Genomic DNA, 20591 nt, shown 5'->3' with positions numbered 1-20591 from the left:
CTCTGGGAATTATAGTGTTGTGAGGAGAATATGTATCTATAGAGGGAATCCTACATATGTAGATGAGATCCCCTTCTGACTGATGCTGGTCATGTGTCAGCTGGTGGATGTGGCCAGTGCATATGGTGTTGTCAAAGGGGTGGGGCTAGTCCTGCATGTGCCTGCTGGCTTCTTCATACATTTAGTACCCACAGGAAGCAAACGTCTGAATAGGACTATAGTTTGGACCAGAGTCGCTTGCCTTAATGTCTGTCTGCCCAATTTATAGAGGAACATGGCCAGTTTTTTATAGAACATTCCTAACTCTATCTGACACCCACAAATGCAGAAGATGTGCGTGACAAGATGAGCAGCTGGCATAAAATTGGATCTAATTGGTAAAGGCTAGTGGAGAGAAACTAGAACCATTGCTAATCTGGGTTGTTAGCCTTTTCTTCAGGAGGAGAGTTGGGGTGCCCACCAGCTTTCAACTTATTGATATGCCCCTAGCCAACTGCTCCACAAAGATATGACAATACTATAGCTGGACAAAAGGGTCATGTAGGCACTTCTTTTTTTAGCATAATATGAGGGATTCATTGTCTGTCCCATGACATCTGAGAACATTTTCTGAAATATAAACCATGATCCATATGAAAGCATTTCTTTTAAAACAGCAGAAATTATATATTTCAAAATATAACAAGGGCATTTTAAAACATTAATAAATAATTTATATTTAGGATACAGTTATATTTTGGACATCATGCTTTGAAATATACTGTTTTTCCATTTAAAAATACATTCCTAAGAACAGCTCATAGTTAAACAACATTTTATCATTTGGAAAGATATTTCCCGAGCCTTATAATATGACAGACAATTTGATGGAAAAGAACTTTTAAATTTAATCTCACAGATGTGTGTACAATGGGTGGGTGGATGGATGGATATTTCACCCTTTCTTCCTAAAGGAGTGGGAATTGATAAGCACAAATCACACTTAAGGACAAAAATAAAACAGTTGAAATGTCATTTTTTAAACTCTTAGACTGCAGATTCTGAGACTGCAGATTCTGGCCACATTTTAGAAGCTCATACTTATACAGGCTGATTTCTGGAGCAGTTCACCCATGTAGAAGGAACAAGTGAGGTCCATGTGCATCATTGTTCAGCTAACTGGCCATTACTAGGGATGGGAGAGAAATTCAATTCAGTCCACAGTTAAAGGCAAACCAGTCTAATTTGCACTTTCCAAAACATTACATGAACCAAAACTCACCCATCCTTCAAGATTCACACTTTTCCAAATTTTGAAAAACAGTTCTCCAGCAATAAATGTGTACAAAAATACATATGCTAGGGTAAAGTGTCGATACAATGCATAGGGAAAATTGCACAGGCAGAAATATGTATATTAAGAGAACTTCACATTAAAATGCTTGCTAAATTACCATGAGGACTCTTTAAAAACACACACACAATAATGCAAACTTATGTGGAAATGTAGAAAACTGAATTTAAGATTGAAAAAATGAGAAACTGAGAGAAACCAAAACCAAATATTCACTCATTCCTAACCATCCCTAACAATCAATCCATATGTCAAAAATTCTCAAATTGCTGATGCCCAAAATCAATAAAATCATGTAGTAAAAGTACACTGTAATTACTAACATTAGAAACAAGTAAAACATATAACTATCAAAAATATATTATTATTATTTATTTTATTTATACCCAATATATACATCTAAACTGAAAAGGCCCCTTCACAATTAGTGACATTAATTTAAGATAAATTTGCTGTGAATGGGATTGTGAACAGGATTGCTGCCCTGGGTTCCTTTTAGGAGGAAGAGTGGGATATAAATATAAATAAATAAATAATAAACTAAGTTCAACTAACTTAGTTTGGGTCCAACCTACCTGTCTGCATGTCTGACATTTCTACCACCACCTTCTCCTCTTCCTTGCTACTCTGGTGACAGTACAAGAATTTGGAGGAAGTATCTCTCTATAGCATGCCAGCTATCAGAGATGGGGCGGGGAGGAAAGAAAGAGGAAGACTTCCCTCTCCTTTCCCATTCTCCCACCACCAGACAGCAACACAGCTTGAGGGCAGGAGAGTGAAGGGCGTAAGGAGGGATGAATTAAGGTCTTCTCTGGTTCAAATTAAAATCTTGTTGTTGTTATGTAACTTCAAGTCAATTTCAACTTATGGCAAGCCTATGAATCAGTGACCTCCAATAGCATCTGTTGGAAACCACCATGTTCAGATCTAAGCCATGAAAAAAAAAAGGATTTGGAACCCTGCATGTGGAGGTGGGCTCTGCAGCAGAGAAACCTGCTCTGCTGGTCAGATGAGTCTCTTTTGTTGGTCTAATAAAGTGGCCAGGTGAGCTAATGGGTCTGTCAAGTGCCCGTTAACTGGCAAATGGGCCAGGAAGATCCTATTGTTATATAAACTCTTCAGGAGAGCCCCTCCCCCCCAGGAAAAGAGGAGCTTGTGTTTTTAGTTGAGTGTGAGGAAAGGGTGGGAACTAGAGGCAGGCAGAGAGGCTGGCTCTATGCACCATGGCTTTAGGATGCCTCCTGTAAGCCTTGTGAAAAAGATCTATTGGGCTGCTGATGCTTTCAACCCCTCCATCTTAAGCTCAGGTTGGAATGTGTGTAAATAAACAAACCATATTTCATAAAGAAACCACAGACTCTGTGGACTTCTTTCCAAGGAAACCAAACCAGCACAGGGACCCCTGGAGATCTCTCACCACTCGGAGATTGGGGTGGCGCGCAACACTATGGTGGGGTTGAGGGATTGCCTCTTCCTCCTTCCTCCTCTTTTTGCTGTGAACATTAGAGCAAGTCATTTTCAATGTCTTCCCATGTCGACAAAGAAGTACATCCTATTGAATACAATAGGACTCACTCCCAGGCAGTAGAGGTCGATAGGGCGGTGAAAGTGAGGCAGTGTTGTGTACCTGGTTTCTGGATGTCGAGGGTCACTGCTGTTTACCGTGGGGGAGAGGAGGAGGGAAGAGGCACAGGGAGCTCCACGCAGTGCAGGCATGGTAGTAGCTCAGCAGCAGCAGGAGCGTCAGATTGGCTCAGATGCTGCACCTGCACTGCACATCACTCCCTGCCCCTCCCCCTCACAGTAAACAGCAGTGGCTCTTGGCATCCAGAAGCCAGGTAGGCAATGACAGCCCGCTTTCACTGCTCCCCCGACTGTTACTGGTCTCATGCAATTTTGGATGTGTCATTACAATCAACTAGCATCACTACAATCAGCTACTTGCAAAATAAAGCCTGTCACTTAATTAGGAGACCCAGAATATAATTGGTAGGTTTGTAACGTCCAAACCCAGCCGGATTCCTTGTAAATGCTACAATAAAGCAAACCGTATGGATCTTTTCTTTGAGAAAATTGGTCATGAAGTATCTGCCGCTCAGTGCCATAGTAACCATAGTTTGTAGCCTAACACATTTAGGCATAACCAAGGAATGGGAAGCCTTGGGTCCGAAGGCCAAATGCAGTCCTCTCCAGGCATCTCTGTCTAGCCCTTGGGACTCCCACCATGGCCCCTCTTCCCAGGCCCACACGTCCTTGAATGTTTTGACCTGACTGTAACGTGTCCCTGAACGCTGATCATTCTTCTTGCTTGCCTGGATGGAGGATAAAGAGGGATGCAAGTGTGCATAGGAACTAGCCTGCTGTACAAAAGTAAAAGTCACATTTGTTGCTCTGCCCACTTTGACCTCTGGCCCTGCTCACCACCGGAATGTGGTCCATAGAAGGTTTCCCAGAAAGGAATGTGGCCCTTGGGATGAAGAAGGCTCCCCACTCCTGGAATTCACTTCTAGTCCACAAAAACTTATGCCGTGAGAAAACTTATACCATTATGTTTATTTTAACATAATATTTTTTTGTTTTGTTTCTGCTGCTAAAGCAGAATCCTCTATTCTGGAACTCTAAACCAATAATTTAACAGATGCCTCTGGCATTTACAATTCTGATTAATTAGACTGTGTCTAGATTCAGAAATGAGGCTATAGAATTGGCAGAACTGAAAAAAGCAACCTTATGCCTTTGTTCTGAATATTATTGGAGTATAGCCACAGTACCCCAAACCTACACACCATAATGGAGTGACAAAGCTGTTTTAGCTACACAAACCTTTGGAGCAGGTAGTAACCAATTGGCCACACTGATCAGGTGGAATCTTAGCATTTAATTATATAAAGATGGTGGTGACGTTCACCAGGCTAAGGCTTAGAAATGAATTTTGGAAGTGGGTAAGATCTTCACAAAAAGAGAGACGAGCTTTCCAAATTCCAAAATTGTTTTCCCATTTGGATCAAAATCTGAGAAAGAGAATTTCTGGCTCACCTTCACCCTCTCCTCAAACACACTTCCACTTCCCTTACATCAGGGATAGGTGATGTGATTCTCCAGATGTTGTTAATTACAACTCCCATCATCCCTCCCCATTAGCCATGCTGGTTGGAGCTGGTGGGAGTTGGAGTCCATAAATTTCTGGACAGCCACATGTAACTATTCCCTGAGTAAATCATCAGTGGTGCAGCACTTCTGAAAGCAGTGATAGGAGAGGTCACTCTGGCTAACTGCGTGCTGGAGTGTGGGGCTTATGGGATCTTTGGTTTTTCTAAGGTGTAAAAAAACCCTTTTGATCTCTCCAATAGCTGCTGCTGCCCCTGTGCCAGGAAAAACTATGGAAAGGAAAGCTGAATGTGTTTGAAAGGTGGCTTGCAGACTGGCAAGTGACATTTTTCTGAGCCTCAAAGTGACTTGGGAAAAAATGTCTGGATTGTCCTGATTATTGTCCTGATAGGTTCAGAAAATCCCTAAGCCAATCTGAGACGAGCTTCAGAGGGCTTGCCCATATCTAATTTTGTCCCTTACTTTCATTTAAACTCTGATTGCTGAGTCCTATGGGACCATTCCAGCAGACCAAGCTGCGTTTTGTTTGGAAAACATATTTTCTACTTGGTAGAGCTGAGTGGAATGATGGGATTTTTGTGCAAAAATGTTCATTGAGGGGGAACTACTCATTTAACAGCTAAGCGATAATGCACATAACAAACATTTTAGTTTAAGACATGGATACTAATCAAAGGTCAATGCCCAGACAGAATTATGCCAAAGTCCACAAAGAGTCTTTTGAACAGATAAGGGAACACCACAGATGAAGGAAACGTCCTAGCTCAGGAAAGCTCTTCAGCCTTAGTAGAAAGAAAACTGTGTACATTCTAAACTTATATGATCAAGTTCAGAGGAAGCTTCCCTACCTGAATGAACTGAAGCTGCAAACGTCCTTCCTGCCACTCATATGAGTATAGTGAGAGGGTGTGTGTCTAGAACAGGGATGACAGAGTGTACACAGCAAGGATCTCTGATATTCCTTTGGTTCCATATCGGAGCACAACTAACTAGCTCCCAAGGCTCAGCAGATTCTGTGATCACTAAGCAGATGCACAGCTGAAGTGCTATAGAGCCCTAAAAACCAGCCTTTAGAGGCATTTACATTTTCTCTCTGAGCTGTGATTAGTGCCCAGGACTAGGACAACAAAAAGATGGAATGTTGAGGGTCAGTTTAAAAACTCACACACAAAAAAGGAAGTGCTTTTTGATAATGACAAACATGAAAATAATACTAGAAGGACTTGTTTTTGTTTATCTCTGCTATTTGAATGGGACCACTTGGTTGTTTCCTAGACACATGTAGATGCTGTCTTCCATTAGATCTAAAGCTCTCTCTTGACCTGGGCTATTTTTGCTTTGTGAACAGGGTTATGAAGAGGGTTGTTAAGAAGGGAGGTGGAAGGGAGAGGAGAAGGGAAGGAGGTGAAAGGCAGGTCTGATCATCTGTATGCTTATTGAGTTCAGTGGGATTTACTCCCATGCAATCATGGCTAGGATAGGTAAAACTGACCATGGGGGAGGAGGAGGGGGAGGGGAGAGTGGAGCAAAGAAGGAAGGCAGGGAGAGGAGAGCAGAATGAGGAGGAGTGGGAATGAGGGGATTGGAAGGGGAAGGGATTGGAAGGGGAGGGGGAGGGGATTGGAAGGGGGAGGGAAGGGGCAAAAGGGAGGTGATGGGAGAGAGGAAGAAGGGAGGGCAGGGTTGATCATTTGCATACATTGAGTTCAATGGGATTTACTCCCGTGCAATCATGCTTGAAAATGAAATGGACCACCTTCAAGTCATTTTCGACTTATGGTGACAGTAGCAATAGGGTTTTCATGGTAAGCGGTATTCAGAGGTGGTTTAACATTGCCTTCCTCTGAGGCTGAGAGGCAGTGACTGGCCCAAAGTCACCCAGTGAGCTTCATGGCTGTGTGGGGATTTGAACTATGGCCACCCAGGTCATAGTCCTAGGATAGATAAAACTGACCATGGGGGAAGGCGGAGTGGGAGGCCTGAGGGGGCAGGGGAGGGGTGAGGGAAGGGTGAGGGAAGGAGCAAGAGGGAGGAGGAGGGGAGGTAAATTTAATTATTTGCATGCTTTATAAATTCAGTGGGATTTACTCCCGTGCTTAGGATAGGTGAAACTAACCTGGGGGAGGGGCAGGGAGGGGAGGGGAGGGGGGAGGAGATTAGGTGGGTGGCACAAAGGGGAAGCCCCTTTCCTTTCCAAAAGGAAAACATTGTGAACAGTAGAATTCTTTTTCAGGGTTTCCCCCACCTTTTTATTCTACAACAGCCACCCAAATTTAAACCAAAGCTGCCCCTGGCCACATCCACAACAGACCTTTATTTCACTTTAGACTGTCATGGTTTCTCCCAAAGAATCCTGGGAAGTGTAGTTAGTGAAGGGTGCTGAGAGTTGCTAGGATATGCCCTATTCCCCTCACAGAGCTTCAATCAGAGTGGCTGACTGTTAAACCACTCTGGCCACTGGAGCTCTATCAGGGGAACAAGAGTCTCCTCTCAGCACGCTTCACAAACTACACTTCCCAGGATTCTTTGGGAGAAGCCATGACTGTCTAAAGTGAGATAAAGATCTGGTGTGGATGTGGTCCCCTGATTAGGCAAGCCCAGCAGCTGTGAGTCTGGCTTTCAGAACACTGACAGTTGGTTCTTAATGAGCATGCCTGGCGTTATTATTGAGTTCAATGCTAAATTTCTTAAATTAATTAAAAATCAGCCAGGCATTTTTTAAACTTCTAACTGCAGAATATGAAAGTCAGAGTATGGGTCAAGGTCAGTAATAGGATTACAGGTACTCTGTGAACATGGCTGATTTTGAATTAATTTCAACAGATTATGAGAACTCTGACAGAAACTAGTCCAAAAGGAGTTTGGTGTTTCTCTCTCTCTCTCTCTCTCTCTCTTTCTTTTTACACTTTTAACTCTTTATTTTCTATTATTGTTTTGTATATTTCCATGAAAAGTTAGAGGGCTGTTAAGCAAGTGTTTCTGAGTTGAGGACTATACGTTTTGCAAGATTTTGTTTTGCAATGAGCTTATGGGAAGGATCAGAATGGCTTGGGGGGTATTTTCAATTTAACATTGCAGAATGCAAAAAATCCACTCTGACTACAGTATACAGCCAGTCTTGTGGTTGTATAATTCTAGCAAAATTCTAGGTGCGCTCTGTGTTTTTAATTGACCATACCCACCTTGCCTTAAGTGGAGTGGTTTAAGCATAGCAGGCTGAAAACATGTATCTTGGGCAGGCCAAGTTTGTTTTTTCTAACAGCTAGAGTCATTGCTTAAGTAGCAACATATTGTGATCAGTCTGATTTTACAACAAATTGCAGTTTCAGATTCAACTGTTAATGCACCCAAATTGGAAATAGAACATAATCTCGTTTGAAACACCAAAGGCTATCTTCACCATCATATGACCAATAAAAAGGCTTTGAAATTAATAAAAATAAATTTGACACAGATTTCTACCATGAATGAGAGAAATATAATTTTCTAGGTTAGATTCTCTGTAGAAACAGTAGTAACACAGAAAAGAAACAAAGTAAGAAGAACAGCAACAAACATACAAAGATGTAATTCTCCATCTTTGGAGATAGCAGGTGTTGCCACCACTCACCATATGCTCAGAGGCACATGTTACCAAATTCAAGCTACACAGGGAATGGATTGGACTGTGAAAGACCAACCCAAATGGTGTTTGCATTTTATTTATTTATTTATTTATTTATTTATTTTATTACATTTTTAGACCGCCCTATAGCAATAAGCTCCCAGGGCGGTGTACAGCATAATAAAACAGGTTAAAATACAAAAACACATTTTGACCAATTTGTAGGGCAGTCCAATATCTCAGAGAGGACGTCAGGTCTCCTGCTCCCCTAGTGAATTCACTATAGCTGCCCAATTCCTCTGCTTTTTCAAGTTTGATAGAAATATCTGTTGAGTATAGGTACGTTCTTAAACCGCAAGGGTTTTTTTTGCTTATTAGTGAATATATATATTTATATATTTTTCATATACAAACTTGACTAGAAAATGAGACAGCCTCCCTTCCTCACCCTTTGGAAGCACTTATTGGGTCTGTGAAAAATACCACTCCAGTTCATCCTAGAAGAAAGCAAAACGCCTGCTCAGAATGCTGGATCAGGCCATTCTGTATTTTATCATAATAATTATATCTGCAATAGCTGTCAGTAGCACCTTCCCTTAAACGAGAAAACAGTGAGACTGCAAGTTATATTTGCTTTCATTACAGCTTATTTCACTTTAAGCTTTCTTTCATATTGTGTTTTATTTCTTGCAGTAGCAGTTAACTTACAATGACATAAAAACAGCAGTTTTGCTGTTTACTGCTCATTTCCCCCTCTGCCAATAATAACTTTCAAAAGCTTTATAGGCATATGTAGGTTTAGCATTTGAGCATAATTATGAAGTCAAAAGAAACTCCACTATAGAGATTTGGTTGCCTTTTATTTTCTCTTACTTTCTGTCAAAGAAGCCACAGCTGACAGAGTGCCTAGATAGCATTTCCTGATGTGCTGTTAGTTGCATACCTAGAAGAATCTGCTCACAAGAGCAGTGAGAAACTCTTTATTGTCCTATTCCCAAAACATGCTGTTTCCTAATTAATTGACTGAAGCATATGCCAAGAGCTATACATGCAAATGCTAGAGAAATAAGAGAAATAGACAGGGCTTGGAAAAGTTACTTTTTTGAACTACAGCTCCCATCAGCCCAATCCAGTGGCCATGGTGGCTGGGGCTGATGGGAGTTGTAGTTCAAAAAAGTAACTTTTCCAAACTCTGGAAATAGATAATCTTTTTCTTGACCTAAATGTTGATCCTCAAAATTCAGCAAAGCAAAGGTCCTTAAGGCAATTCCCCCTGAAGAGCTTTTAAAATCACTCTCTGGGGTTATGGTAGATTTATGTATTTATTATTGCATATCCCACCATTTTTCCAAGCAGCTTAACACAGTGTCTCCCCCCACTGTATTATCCTTACAACAACCCTTTGAGGTAGGTTAGGCTGAGAGTTGATAACTGGCCCAAGTGAGCTTCATGGCCCTGGTGTCCTCGGTCATAGTCCAACTCTCTAACTACTGCACCACACTGGTGTTTATGCACCAAAATTATAAAAGAATTCTACAGCAACTTTCAAATCAGGCACAAAACCAGAAACCTCTTATGTGGAGAAAGACAACGGAGGAATTAGGAGGGAGGTCTCAGCACAGCACTGATTGTAGCTTAGTGGTGGAGCCCATGGGAGTCTCGGGTTCAATCGGTTGCATCACCAGTTAAAACATGCTGCTAGTCAGAGAAGATGACATTGGGCTACATGACCTAAAGATCTCACTCAGCATAAGGCAGCTTCTTATGTGATTCTGATCTGATTTATTTCCCTCACTATTATTGACCTCTGAGAAAACATTAAAATGTGGGCCCACAATATATATATTTTAAAATAAAACGTTTCTTCCTTTGTCGAAAAGATTCTAGGGCAAAATACAAAGATTTCTAATTACTGTGACGTAACCCTAAATGGAGTGGGAGTGTAAGAAAAGAAAATAAGTCATCATTCTGACTCAGACTGATTCAGCCATGATGAGAATTAGGACACAAACCAGGACGAGAGAAAAAGTAAGGAAAAGATCAGGGCAGTCTGCAAATTTCATAGCACGAATGAATGTGCAAAGACAGAATAAGAGATGAAAGAAAGGGATGCTTTGTGTGGGCAATGCCCTGTACTCTAAACTGATTAAAGAGATACTTTTTAGAAACTATGTGATTCAAAACATATACCTGTAGCTATAGTTTGAGTTTTATTATGTTTAGCTCAAAGCAAAACTCAGTATCAGTGCAAGATATCAAAGTGTAAAATGCAGTGTTAGTGCCAAGGGAACTCGCAGAGCGCATGGTAAGAAACCTGTTGGGTATAATCCTGTTTTCTGCTATGCCTGTTCTCTGAAGTGTAACACTTTGGTTTCTCTGCTTCTTTTCAGCTTTAGATTTCAGACAAAGCAGCTCCAGTCACAACAAATCAAACTGGCCACGCTTTGACATGTCAGCTTCTCTGGAGCATATGAAAGGGCAAATGATTGTGCCATATTGCTGCCTGCTCACTTTGGCATAATCCTTTTATCTAAACTAGCTTCCAACAGCACTATGCTGAGATTACACGTATGGATCGTGATTATTAGTATTGTGTTTTATTTATTTTATTTCTAGACATCTTTTTTAGAAAAATCTGTTTTGAATAAGGAGGTTGAACGGCAACAATATTTTGATCTCCACTAATGGCTCTCTATATGTTATTAAATATGAGAGAGAAATCTCTTTTTTGTTGCTTCTGCTCCAATCACACAATAGCATACATTTGGAAAGCTTTCCCTGATCAATCTTTCCCACCCTAGACTATCTCTCTCTCTCCCTCTCTCCCTCACCCCCCCTCACATTTTAAAATGAAGCCATAATCCTAATGCGGCTTTGTGGTTTAATACTTGCATACTTGTTTCTTGCTGAGAAATGTAATTCAGGTATGAATATGAGTTGTTTTGTGTCTCATACTTGCTTCATTGATTGTAGAGTGTTTGCATACACATTCATTGCTGCTTACCAGGTAGCAGCGATATTGCCTGTTTTCCAAGCAGTAACAGAGTACAGTCTGTTAGAATGATTTAGTGCCATATAAAGACGTTCTTAGATATGTCACACACTCATGCTGTGGTGGTGAGGCGGTTCAAAGTTTCAGAATAAGAAGTAGGAATCCCCCCCCAAAAAACTACAGCTTTGTTCAAATTTGCACAATTTTGAAACTTTGCCAGCAGGGACAATCTGCTAGGGGAGGGCTTAAGAGGAAGCTGTTGGGAACATTTCATCTCTGTGTTAAAATTATGCACAGAATCATATTTACTTGTGATACAGGTTAGGAAGCAATTGACAGATGATACATTTCTCAGCCTCAACATTCTCTTGTTTTGATCAGAAGCCTCATGTGGTAGTGTGGACTCCAGCAACCTCTTTCTGCACTCCTAGTCAGCAGCAATCGCAGACATATTCCCCTTTCCTCTTGTTTCTTCACCCTATTTAATCTTTTGCAACCACCAAAACCATAAGAAGAGCCTGCCGGATCAGACCAGTGGCACATCTAGTACAGCATCCTGTTCTCACAGTGGCCAGCCAGATGCACACAGGAAGACCACAAGCAGAACCTGAGTGCAACAGCACTCTTCCCACCTGCAATTCCCAATGAGTGATATTCCGAGGCATCCTGCCTCCAACAGTGGAGGTAGTACATAGCCATCTTAACTAGTAGCCATTGTTAGCTTTATCTTCCCAGAATTTGTCTAATCCTCTTTTAAAGCTATCCAAGTTGTCAGTCGGGCCAGGGCTAGACCAACAACACCCTCCATACATTCTTTCAACATGTAGAGGGGTTTATGTGAACTGCCATGTAACATAGATTGAGAAAAGGGAAAGGAAGTTTCCTTCCTTACATTCTGAGATAAATTTGTTGGGAGAGAGATCATAAAGGGTCTCTGCCTCAGGTTTGACTCAGTCCAGTTCAGAAGTTTCCTCAAGCTTAGTCAAACAAACCAAGAATTATACCGCTCTCTGGTGCTCAACTTCCCTGTATGCTAGCTCACAACGTCCCCTATTCCCTGGGGCTTTAAAAGTCAGCTTGTACAGCTCTCAGTAATGTCTCGGACATGGATGACAAGCAGAGGCAAGGTGAAAAGACTATTAAAATATTTGCAGCTGTTTTAAAATGTTTAAAATGTGTTTTTATTTTATTTTTAATTGTATTCTTTTAACTTTTTAGTGTTTGCTGCCTTTTAATGTTTGGGTTCCTTTGGGAGGAAGGGCAGGATGTAAATTTAAAGGAGAAGAAGGAGAGATTGTCAATTTAAAGTCATTTGATTGGCCTTTTGGGATGTTTGCTCTCCTGGTTTTTGTGTTTGGTTTTTTCTTTTTTTAACTGGCTCCTGTTTTGTTTTGTTTTGTTGATTCTGTTATTTGCTGCTGTGTTTACAATGTTTTTTATTTATTTTATTTATTTATTATTTGATTTATATCCCGCCATTACTCCTTTATGATTATTTATTTGTTATCCCCCTTGAAACTTTGTTAAAATGGGATAAAATCCATGAAATAATAGTCCATTTGTTTATATGCTACATTTTCCACAAATACTCAGGTGCTCAAAGTGGTTTATATTAAAACAAACCTAAGCAAACAGTAGTACAATAACAATACTACAAAAAGCATATCACTACAACATAACACACACACACATACACATTAACAGCTCATTTATCATGCATCAAAATTTATGTGAGTAACTCATCTATAAGGCAAGTAAAATATAACGTAATATAGTAATATATTATAGTAAAAATATATAATACAATATATATTTTGGAAAGTTGTTTGCTACACATTTGGACACCTTAACCAAAATTTACATGATAGTTACTGAGAACAAGGACCAGGTTTGAATACAATTGGATACCACTTTGAATCAAGATGGTGTCTTGAATCTTTCAAAACTGCACTCATTTTAACTGCTTATTTAAAAACTGCATTGATTAATTGAGTCAGTCTTTGCCAGCTGCAGAGTGGTGATTTTTGGCCATTGTAAATCCATTTGTTGATAGCCAGCCAGGTCATAATCAGGCTGTAAATTTGTAGAGGCTTGATATGAATAAGGGAAAGCAGGGGGAAGGATTCTTTACCAGCAGGAAATCCCAAACATGTAGACAGAGTAGATCCAAAATGCAGTCCTGGGTCAATAACACACAAGAAGGTCCAAGACACAAGCAAGGCCTGGGGCTGGGGTCCAACGTTGCTTCCAGTGGAGGACAAAAAGCCTCTCACAAACTTTGAACTCCACTCCCTGATGCAGGTACTTGCAATCAGCCCTACAGTTCCCAGGAGCTTGCAATCTTAAATGTCCAGAATGCTTGCATTGTTCTGTCTGCAGGGGTCAGAGGGGCCTCCTGTTCATTCCCTGAATCTGAATGAGGGGCTCCAGTTGTGTCTTGATATTTTTCCAGCAGTGGGGGTTCTGGGGCTGCATCATTGGTTAGTCTGCTGGTTCCCACCCTTGGGTCTGCTGCGGCATGCCACACCTCCTTGTCCTCCTCTGAGGACTCATCCAAGGAGGTATAATTTGGGTTCTCAGAAGCCAGGCACAAGGCTGCTAACACAATACAACACAATATAATATAATATAATATAATATAATATAATATAATATAATATAATATAATATAATATAATATAATATAATATAATATAATATAGAAATCAGTGCATTCCAGCCACTTTGTGTATACTTTTCCCTCCAGGTCTCAGTCTACCTTTAGGCAGAATGACACTATGTGTGGGAGCAGCAATTGCAGTCCTCTGACATTTCTCATCAGCTCCCTATCCATTATCCTCTTTTGGAGGACAGAATGTTGTGTGCCACACAGCTTGCATTCTGACCCTTAAGCTAGTTTGCTGCTTTTAAATATGGTGGAGGACATTGTCCATTGGACCATTTCCACTCTGGTTGGCTTCCGCATGTGGAATGGAGCAGAGGGTACCATTTTATCCTTTGCCTCAGGCAGCAAAATGTCTTGGGCTGAGCCTGTTTGCCTTCACCACATTAGAGGGATGAACAATGAAGGCATGCAGACTAACCAATCAGGAACAGGCATGTGGTGCTGATTTCAGGCAGTCACACCTCCCAAGCTGCAACTGAATACTAGTTAAGAGCAAGTATAGCCAGGTTTTCTGTATGAAAACATCGTGAAATTGCAGCGTTTGAGTTGCTCCATTGCCACCTGTCTTGGTTTTGTGTTTTCACCAAAGCAAGCCCCGCAAGAAAGCAATGTATATGCAGTGATGAAACCAAGCAAAATATCCTACAGGCTAGGGAGCTCCACCACGGGCTACGAACAGCTATGGGCAAGGGAGCTCCACCATAAACGGCTTTTATAGGGTAATTTCTCCCTTGTTGGAGGTTACAATGCATTGGAAAATACGGGGCAGCCTCCCCCCTTCTTATGCCGCCGTCCTCGGACCCGACCTGGATGCCAGCTATCAGTGTGACCCAGAGACGCGATGTGAGACTCCCACCTACACTAGGCTGCTGCCGCCACCACTGCCATTTCTTGTTTGCCAGGCCGGGCTGGAGGCGGGGGTGGGCTGCGGCCCTTTCGGCAGGCCTTATGCCGCAGCCTATCTTCGGGAGAAGATGTTGCTGGCTGCGGTGATTTTCTGATGGCTGCTGGGATTGGGGTGCGCCCCTGCGGCCCCCGCCATCCTGCCATTTCGACCTTTGTTCATTCCAACTTGTATCGGCCGCGTTTCCTCTCAGCGCCTTTGCCTTTGGCTTCTTAAGGAGAACTTTCCTGTTGGTCGTGTCTTTGTGGGGCCTGTTTATGCTGCCCCTCGCTGCAGCTTTCAGTTTCGCAAATGACGCACCTTTTGGACTATACAGGCTAGAAGCCTTATTGAACCTTAGTAGCTTTTACCTGGTTGTTTTAGTTTTATTGCTTGTTTTTTTGATGTTGTGATGTTAATATACCTTTACTTTGTATGTCACTCAGCGTGGCTGGGTCTCCAGCCAGATGGGCGACAAATAAATCACATAAATAAATAAATAAATAAATAAATCCTTTGGAATTTGCATTATCAGAAAGAGGAATACCTGTAATCCTCTTATGCTGCACACATAGCAAGTTATACATTTATCTTTAAATTTGCTCTGATCAGATTTATTTTTACCATAGTTTGCTGAGAAGCTGAGGAGTGAGGAAAAAAATTACCGTGGCAGCCTGGAAACAGGATGCAACACATCAGTTCAGTTGACTGTAGAAGAGAATGTAGTGGTTTGCTTGCAGGGAACCCCCCCCCCAGCAATAACTGGAACCAATGTCATGTCCAGAATGGAAATCAATCCCTTAGCAGAAGATGTAACCTTTCATTGGTCAATGTCTGTTGAGCTAGACTGACGCTGAAGGCAACTTCACTCACCACACATTGATCCAAAAAAATTTAACACCTATGAAAACATCTGCCTGTTTTGCCCAAAGCATTCATTTTCTATTATAGCAGAAACCAATAGCTACTACAAATTGATCTAGGTATATGGAAGCAGTTCTATTGCAAATATTTTTATTTCACCCAGGGTTCAAAATTACAACTAAGACAAAAAGAGGTGCTGACTTATGTGAATGTTTTTTTATCTCCCTGAAAAAAGAGAAGCAGGGGGTGATGCTGTGTAGCCAAAAAAGAGACAGTAGCAACTTAACCTTAACTTTCACTGTGAGCAGCAATGGAGAAGAGCACCCATGCAACTGAAGGAACAGCAACAGCCCCACCCCAGAGAAAAGGGTGAATAAAGACAGGTTGGGGGCTGAATTTAAAGAAGAGAGGATACCAAGATGCAAGAGCAGCAGGAACAGGAGCACTGGTTTGAGCAAGTGGGTGCTGATCAACACAGGGAACGTCCTGGGGAGGACTACTCCTTTCACAGTGAGATAACCCTACCCTGGTTTGGGAATGCTGTGGAGATTCCCTCCATATTTGTGTTTGTGTTGCAGGAGCACTGAATATTCTGGTAATGAGTGGTACACATATATAGCATACTAAGGGCTGCACTCCTGCTTGCTCTGCTTACCAATCCCCACTACCCCCACCATTGTAACTCCCTAGAGCTTTCCCTCCCTACCCCATGAAACTGCTAAATTCTCTTTTCACCTTTCCAACCCCATTTCTGAAGCCACTTTTCTATTCTGCAGCTCCACTTTGCACCCGTTTTCACCTCCATACCTCTTCCTCTCTCGCATTTCCTGCAATCCCCCTTGCACACAGACTACCAACATGGTAATCTCTGCCTCCTCCCACCCTTTTCACCTTCTGGCCATAGTATGAAGCCACCTCCATTCTGCAGCTCTTTTTGTGCCCATTTTCATCTTCACCCCCATCCCTACTTTTTTGCAATCCCCCTTTGCCCTTGTTTTCACCTTCACCCCTTTTCTTCCCTCTTCTTCCCCTCTTATTTTCTCAGCTGCCCCTTGCACACACACCACCCCCATTTCTATTCCTCCCCCCTCCTATTGTGCACACACAAGCACCATTTTAAACAATGGGAGAGGTATGAGTAATGCAGGGATGGAGGGATACTGGGGGGAAAAGGTGTTGGTTTTAAGTAATGGAAGAGGTATGAATACATCAAAAAGGGAGTTGGAAAAGGCTCTAAGCTTTCCGGGCTTAGCTTCTGTGTTGTACCCATCTCCACTATTTCTTCTTGTTGAAACCTTAAAAAAAGAACTCTGTGTTCCTTCCATCCCAATCTATTCTTACCTCTCCTGTTGTTTTAAACTACCACTTCCTCCTCCCACTGCCCCTCTCACTGCTCTGTTAGGGTAGGAGAGGATCTTAGCATTGTTAGAATATGCACAGACATAGTTTGGAGGCTACATTCCAGACCTCCTCTCTGTGAGACCAAGGTGGCAGATTGCATGTACTGGAGGTTGGGCCCAAAGGGCAGTCTAGGGATTCTGCTCGTGTACCGTCCACCCTGCTGCACCACGGACTCCCTGGCCGAGGTGCTCGAGGTGGTCTCTGATGTGCGGGTACAGTCCCCAAACCTTTTGGTATTGGGGGACTTCAATGTACATTCGGAGGCCAACCTCATTGGAGCGCCTCGGGACTTCATGGAAACCATGGCTTCCTGGGAGCTGCACCTTATTCCAATGGGGCCCACCCATGTAGCCGGTCATGCACTTGACCTTGTGTTTGTCTCGGGAGAGGAGGGGAGTGATCTGAAAATTGGGGGTACATCCATCACCCCCTTGTCATGGTCAGACCACTATCTGGTGAAGATAGACGTGTCGGTGCCACAAACCCTCCATGGGGGTGGAGGACCTATTAAGATGGTCCGCCCCAGGCGTCTGATGGATCTGGATGGATTCCTGCATGTGCTTGGGGATTCGTTGGAGCAGTCATACTGCCACACGGCTGAAACCCTGGTGGGAAAATGGAATACTGCAATCGCCAGGGCATTAAATCAGGTGTCTCCGAAACGTCCTCTCCCCCTGAATGGAGTTCAGACAGCACCGTGGTTCAATCCTCGGCTGCGAAGTCTGAAGTGGGAGGTGAAACGGCTAGAGCGCCGGTGGCGGAAATCTCGCTCTGACGACGATCGAACACATGTTAGAGCGGCGGCGACAGCCTATCACGTGGCAATGAAGGCAGCAAAGAAAGATTTTTTTGCTGCCTCCATTGCATCTGCAGAGTGCTGTCCCAGGAGACTGTTCCAAGTGGTCCGGAGCCTGGTCGGTCCAGTTGCTCTGAAACCAATGGAACATGGTAAGGTCTCCTGTGACGAGTTTGCAAAACACTTTGCGGAGAAAATTGATCGTATTAAGAGTGCTATTCCGTACGCTGTGGACACAGTGAGTGAGTCAGAGGTGACCAATGGTGCTCTGGTGGTGTGGGATCGGTTCCAGCCTCTTCCATCCGATGAAGTGGACAAGGTGCTTTCAACTCTAAAGCCAACCACCTGCCTACTTGACCCATGCCCATCATGGCTCATTATGAGCTGTAAAGATAGACTGAGTGAGGGGATCAAGATGGTGGTAAATACATCGCTCGAAGAGGGAGTAATGCCATCAACTCTCAAGGAGGCAATAATTAAACCAATCTTAAAGAAGTCCTCCTTGGATTCCCAAGATCTGAACAACTACCGCCCAGTCTCAAATCTGCCATTCTTAAGCAAGGCGGTAGAACGGGTGGTGGCTAAACAGTTGCAGGCGCACTTGGAGGAAGCGGATTATCTGGATCCATTTCAATCGGGCTTCAGGCCTGGACATGGGACTGAAACAGCCTTGGTCGCCTTGGTAGATGATATGAGGAGGGCATGGGATAGGGGCGAATGCACCTTCCTTGTCCTCCTTGACCTCTCAGCGGCTTTTGATACCGTTGACCACGTTATCCTCTTGGACCACCTGAGGAGGTTGGGTATCGGGGGCACTGTATGGCAGTGGTTCCGTTCCTTCCTCTCCAGTAGGTACCAAAGAATAGCATTGGAGGAGGAGGTTTCAGATCCCTGGCCTCTCACTTGTGGGGTGCCACAGGGTTCCATCCTCTCCCCGATGCTGTTTAACATCTATATAAAGTCGCTGGGGGCAATCATCAGGAGATTTGGGCTGCAGTGTCATCAATATGCGGATGACACGCAGCTCTATCTCTCATTTAAATCTTCACCAAGGTTGGCTGTTGAAACCATGTCCAAATGTCTGGAGATGTTGAGTGGCTGGATGGGAAGGAATAGGCTGAAGCTGAACCCGGACAAGACTGAGGTATTGTTTGTGGGTGACAAAGGAAGGTTGGGGGATGTGGACCTTGTGCTTAATGGGGTACGGTTGCCCCTAAAGACCAGGTCCGCAGCCTGGGAGTCATTCTTGACTCCCAGCTGTCCATGGAGCCTCAAGTCTCGGCTGTGAGCCGGACGGTGCTGTATCAACTCCATCTGATACGGCGGCTGCGCCCCTACCTCTCCAATCATCTGCTCCCGCCAGTAGTACATGCCCTGGTCACCTCTCGCCTAGACTACTGTAATGCGCTCTACGTGGGGTTACCCTTGAAAACGGTCCGGAAGTTGCAGCTGGTACAGAATGCGGTGGCTCGTCTGATTAAAGGTAGCCGCCGACAAGATCACATCACTCCTGTATTAAAGGAGTTGCACTGGCTACCGGTTGCTTACTGAACCCAATTCAAGGTGTTGGCTCTGACCTTTAAAACCCTATACGGTTTTGGACCAATCTATCTGAAGGAGCGCCTCCAGCATCGTCAGGGATGCCGCTCAACAAGATCAGCCTCAGAAGACCTTCTCTCAATCCCACCGGTTAAAATGGCCAGACTGGTGAGGACCAGAGAGAGGGCTTTTTCAATAGTGGCCCCCACCCTTTGGAATTCTCTCCCAAATGATCTCCGTCATGCCCCTTCTCTATGAGCTTCCGCCAGACCCTGAAGACATGGCTCTTCAGGAAGGCTTTTGGAATGGCCTAGGCTTTTACTGTTGTTTTTAAATTTTAATGTTTAATGTATTGTTTTTATTCTGTACGTCGCCCAGAGTGGCTGGTGAACCAGCCAGATGGGCAACTAATAAATTCAATAATAATAATAATAATAATACATTCCCACTTTGCTCCTTCCCCTCCATTTTTCCATAGAGATGAGGCCTACCCCTCAGATATAATAACATTCTTAGGCAAATATAGTATACAAGATATAGATTAATGAATATCCATATATTGCTCTACCTAGCTTCTCATAAAAAGTACTAACAATATCACATAATTAAAAAAGAAAAAAAAAAAGGGGCAAGAGCATCTTAGAGAAACTTTAACAGAAGTTCTTAAATGTGTGGGTAGGTTGATATGATGGAAGACTGTCCTCAAGGTACGTAAGTCCCAAGTCATGAATGATTTTAAAGATTAAAGCAGCATCTTGAGGTGGGCTTGGAAGTGAACTGGTAAGAGGGTTCCCAGGTTCAAGGCCTGATCCTGATCCTGTATCTTTAGAGATATGAACAGGGTAATGGGAAAAACCACAAGGTGAATTCTCCCTTCCCCCTGCACAACTTTTTAAGATACAGAAGACCTCTTGGTTGCCAAGCCTGGCCTCCAAGAGGTCTTCTGTATCTTTAAAAGTTGTGCAGGGGGAAGGGATAATTCCACCTTGTGGTTTTTCCCATTACAGGGTTACAAGAACACCTGCACTTGGCTGACTTTCTCTTCTCCTAAAGATACAGGATGAGTCTCAGGTCTTGAACCTGGGAACCCTAACTGGTAACCAGTTTAGATATCTCAAAATTGGTGAACCACCCCAGTCTAAATAGTAGCTGCTATATTCTGAGCTAGTTACAGCTTACAAACTGACTTCGAGGGCAGAACCACATACAATGTATTACAGTCACCTACAGTAACCTATCTGAATCACTGTTGCCAGACTGCCTGAGTAGGAGAGGCTACAGCTGGTGTACTAGGGTAAGCTGCTAAAAATCACTCTGTATAAGGAAGTGAGAAAACCTGCACTCCAGCTGACAAAGCTGGATCAGAGGGTACTCCCAAGCTGTGGAACTGGGCGCCACACCATCCA

The sequence above is a fragment of the Rhineura floridana genome, chromosome 7 (genome assembly GCF_030035675.1).
Source record: "Rhineura floridana isolate rRhiFlo1 chromosome 7, rRhiFlo1.hap2, whole genome shotgun sequence".
Taxonomy (NCBI): Eukaryota; Metazoa; Chordata; class Lepidosauria; order Squamata; family Rhineuridae; genus Rhineura; species Rhineura floridana.
This window is presented reverse-complemented; position numbering follows the sequence as displayed.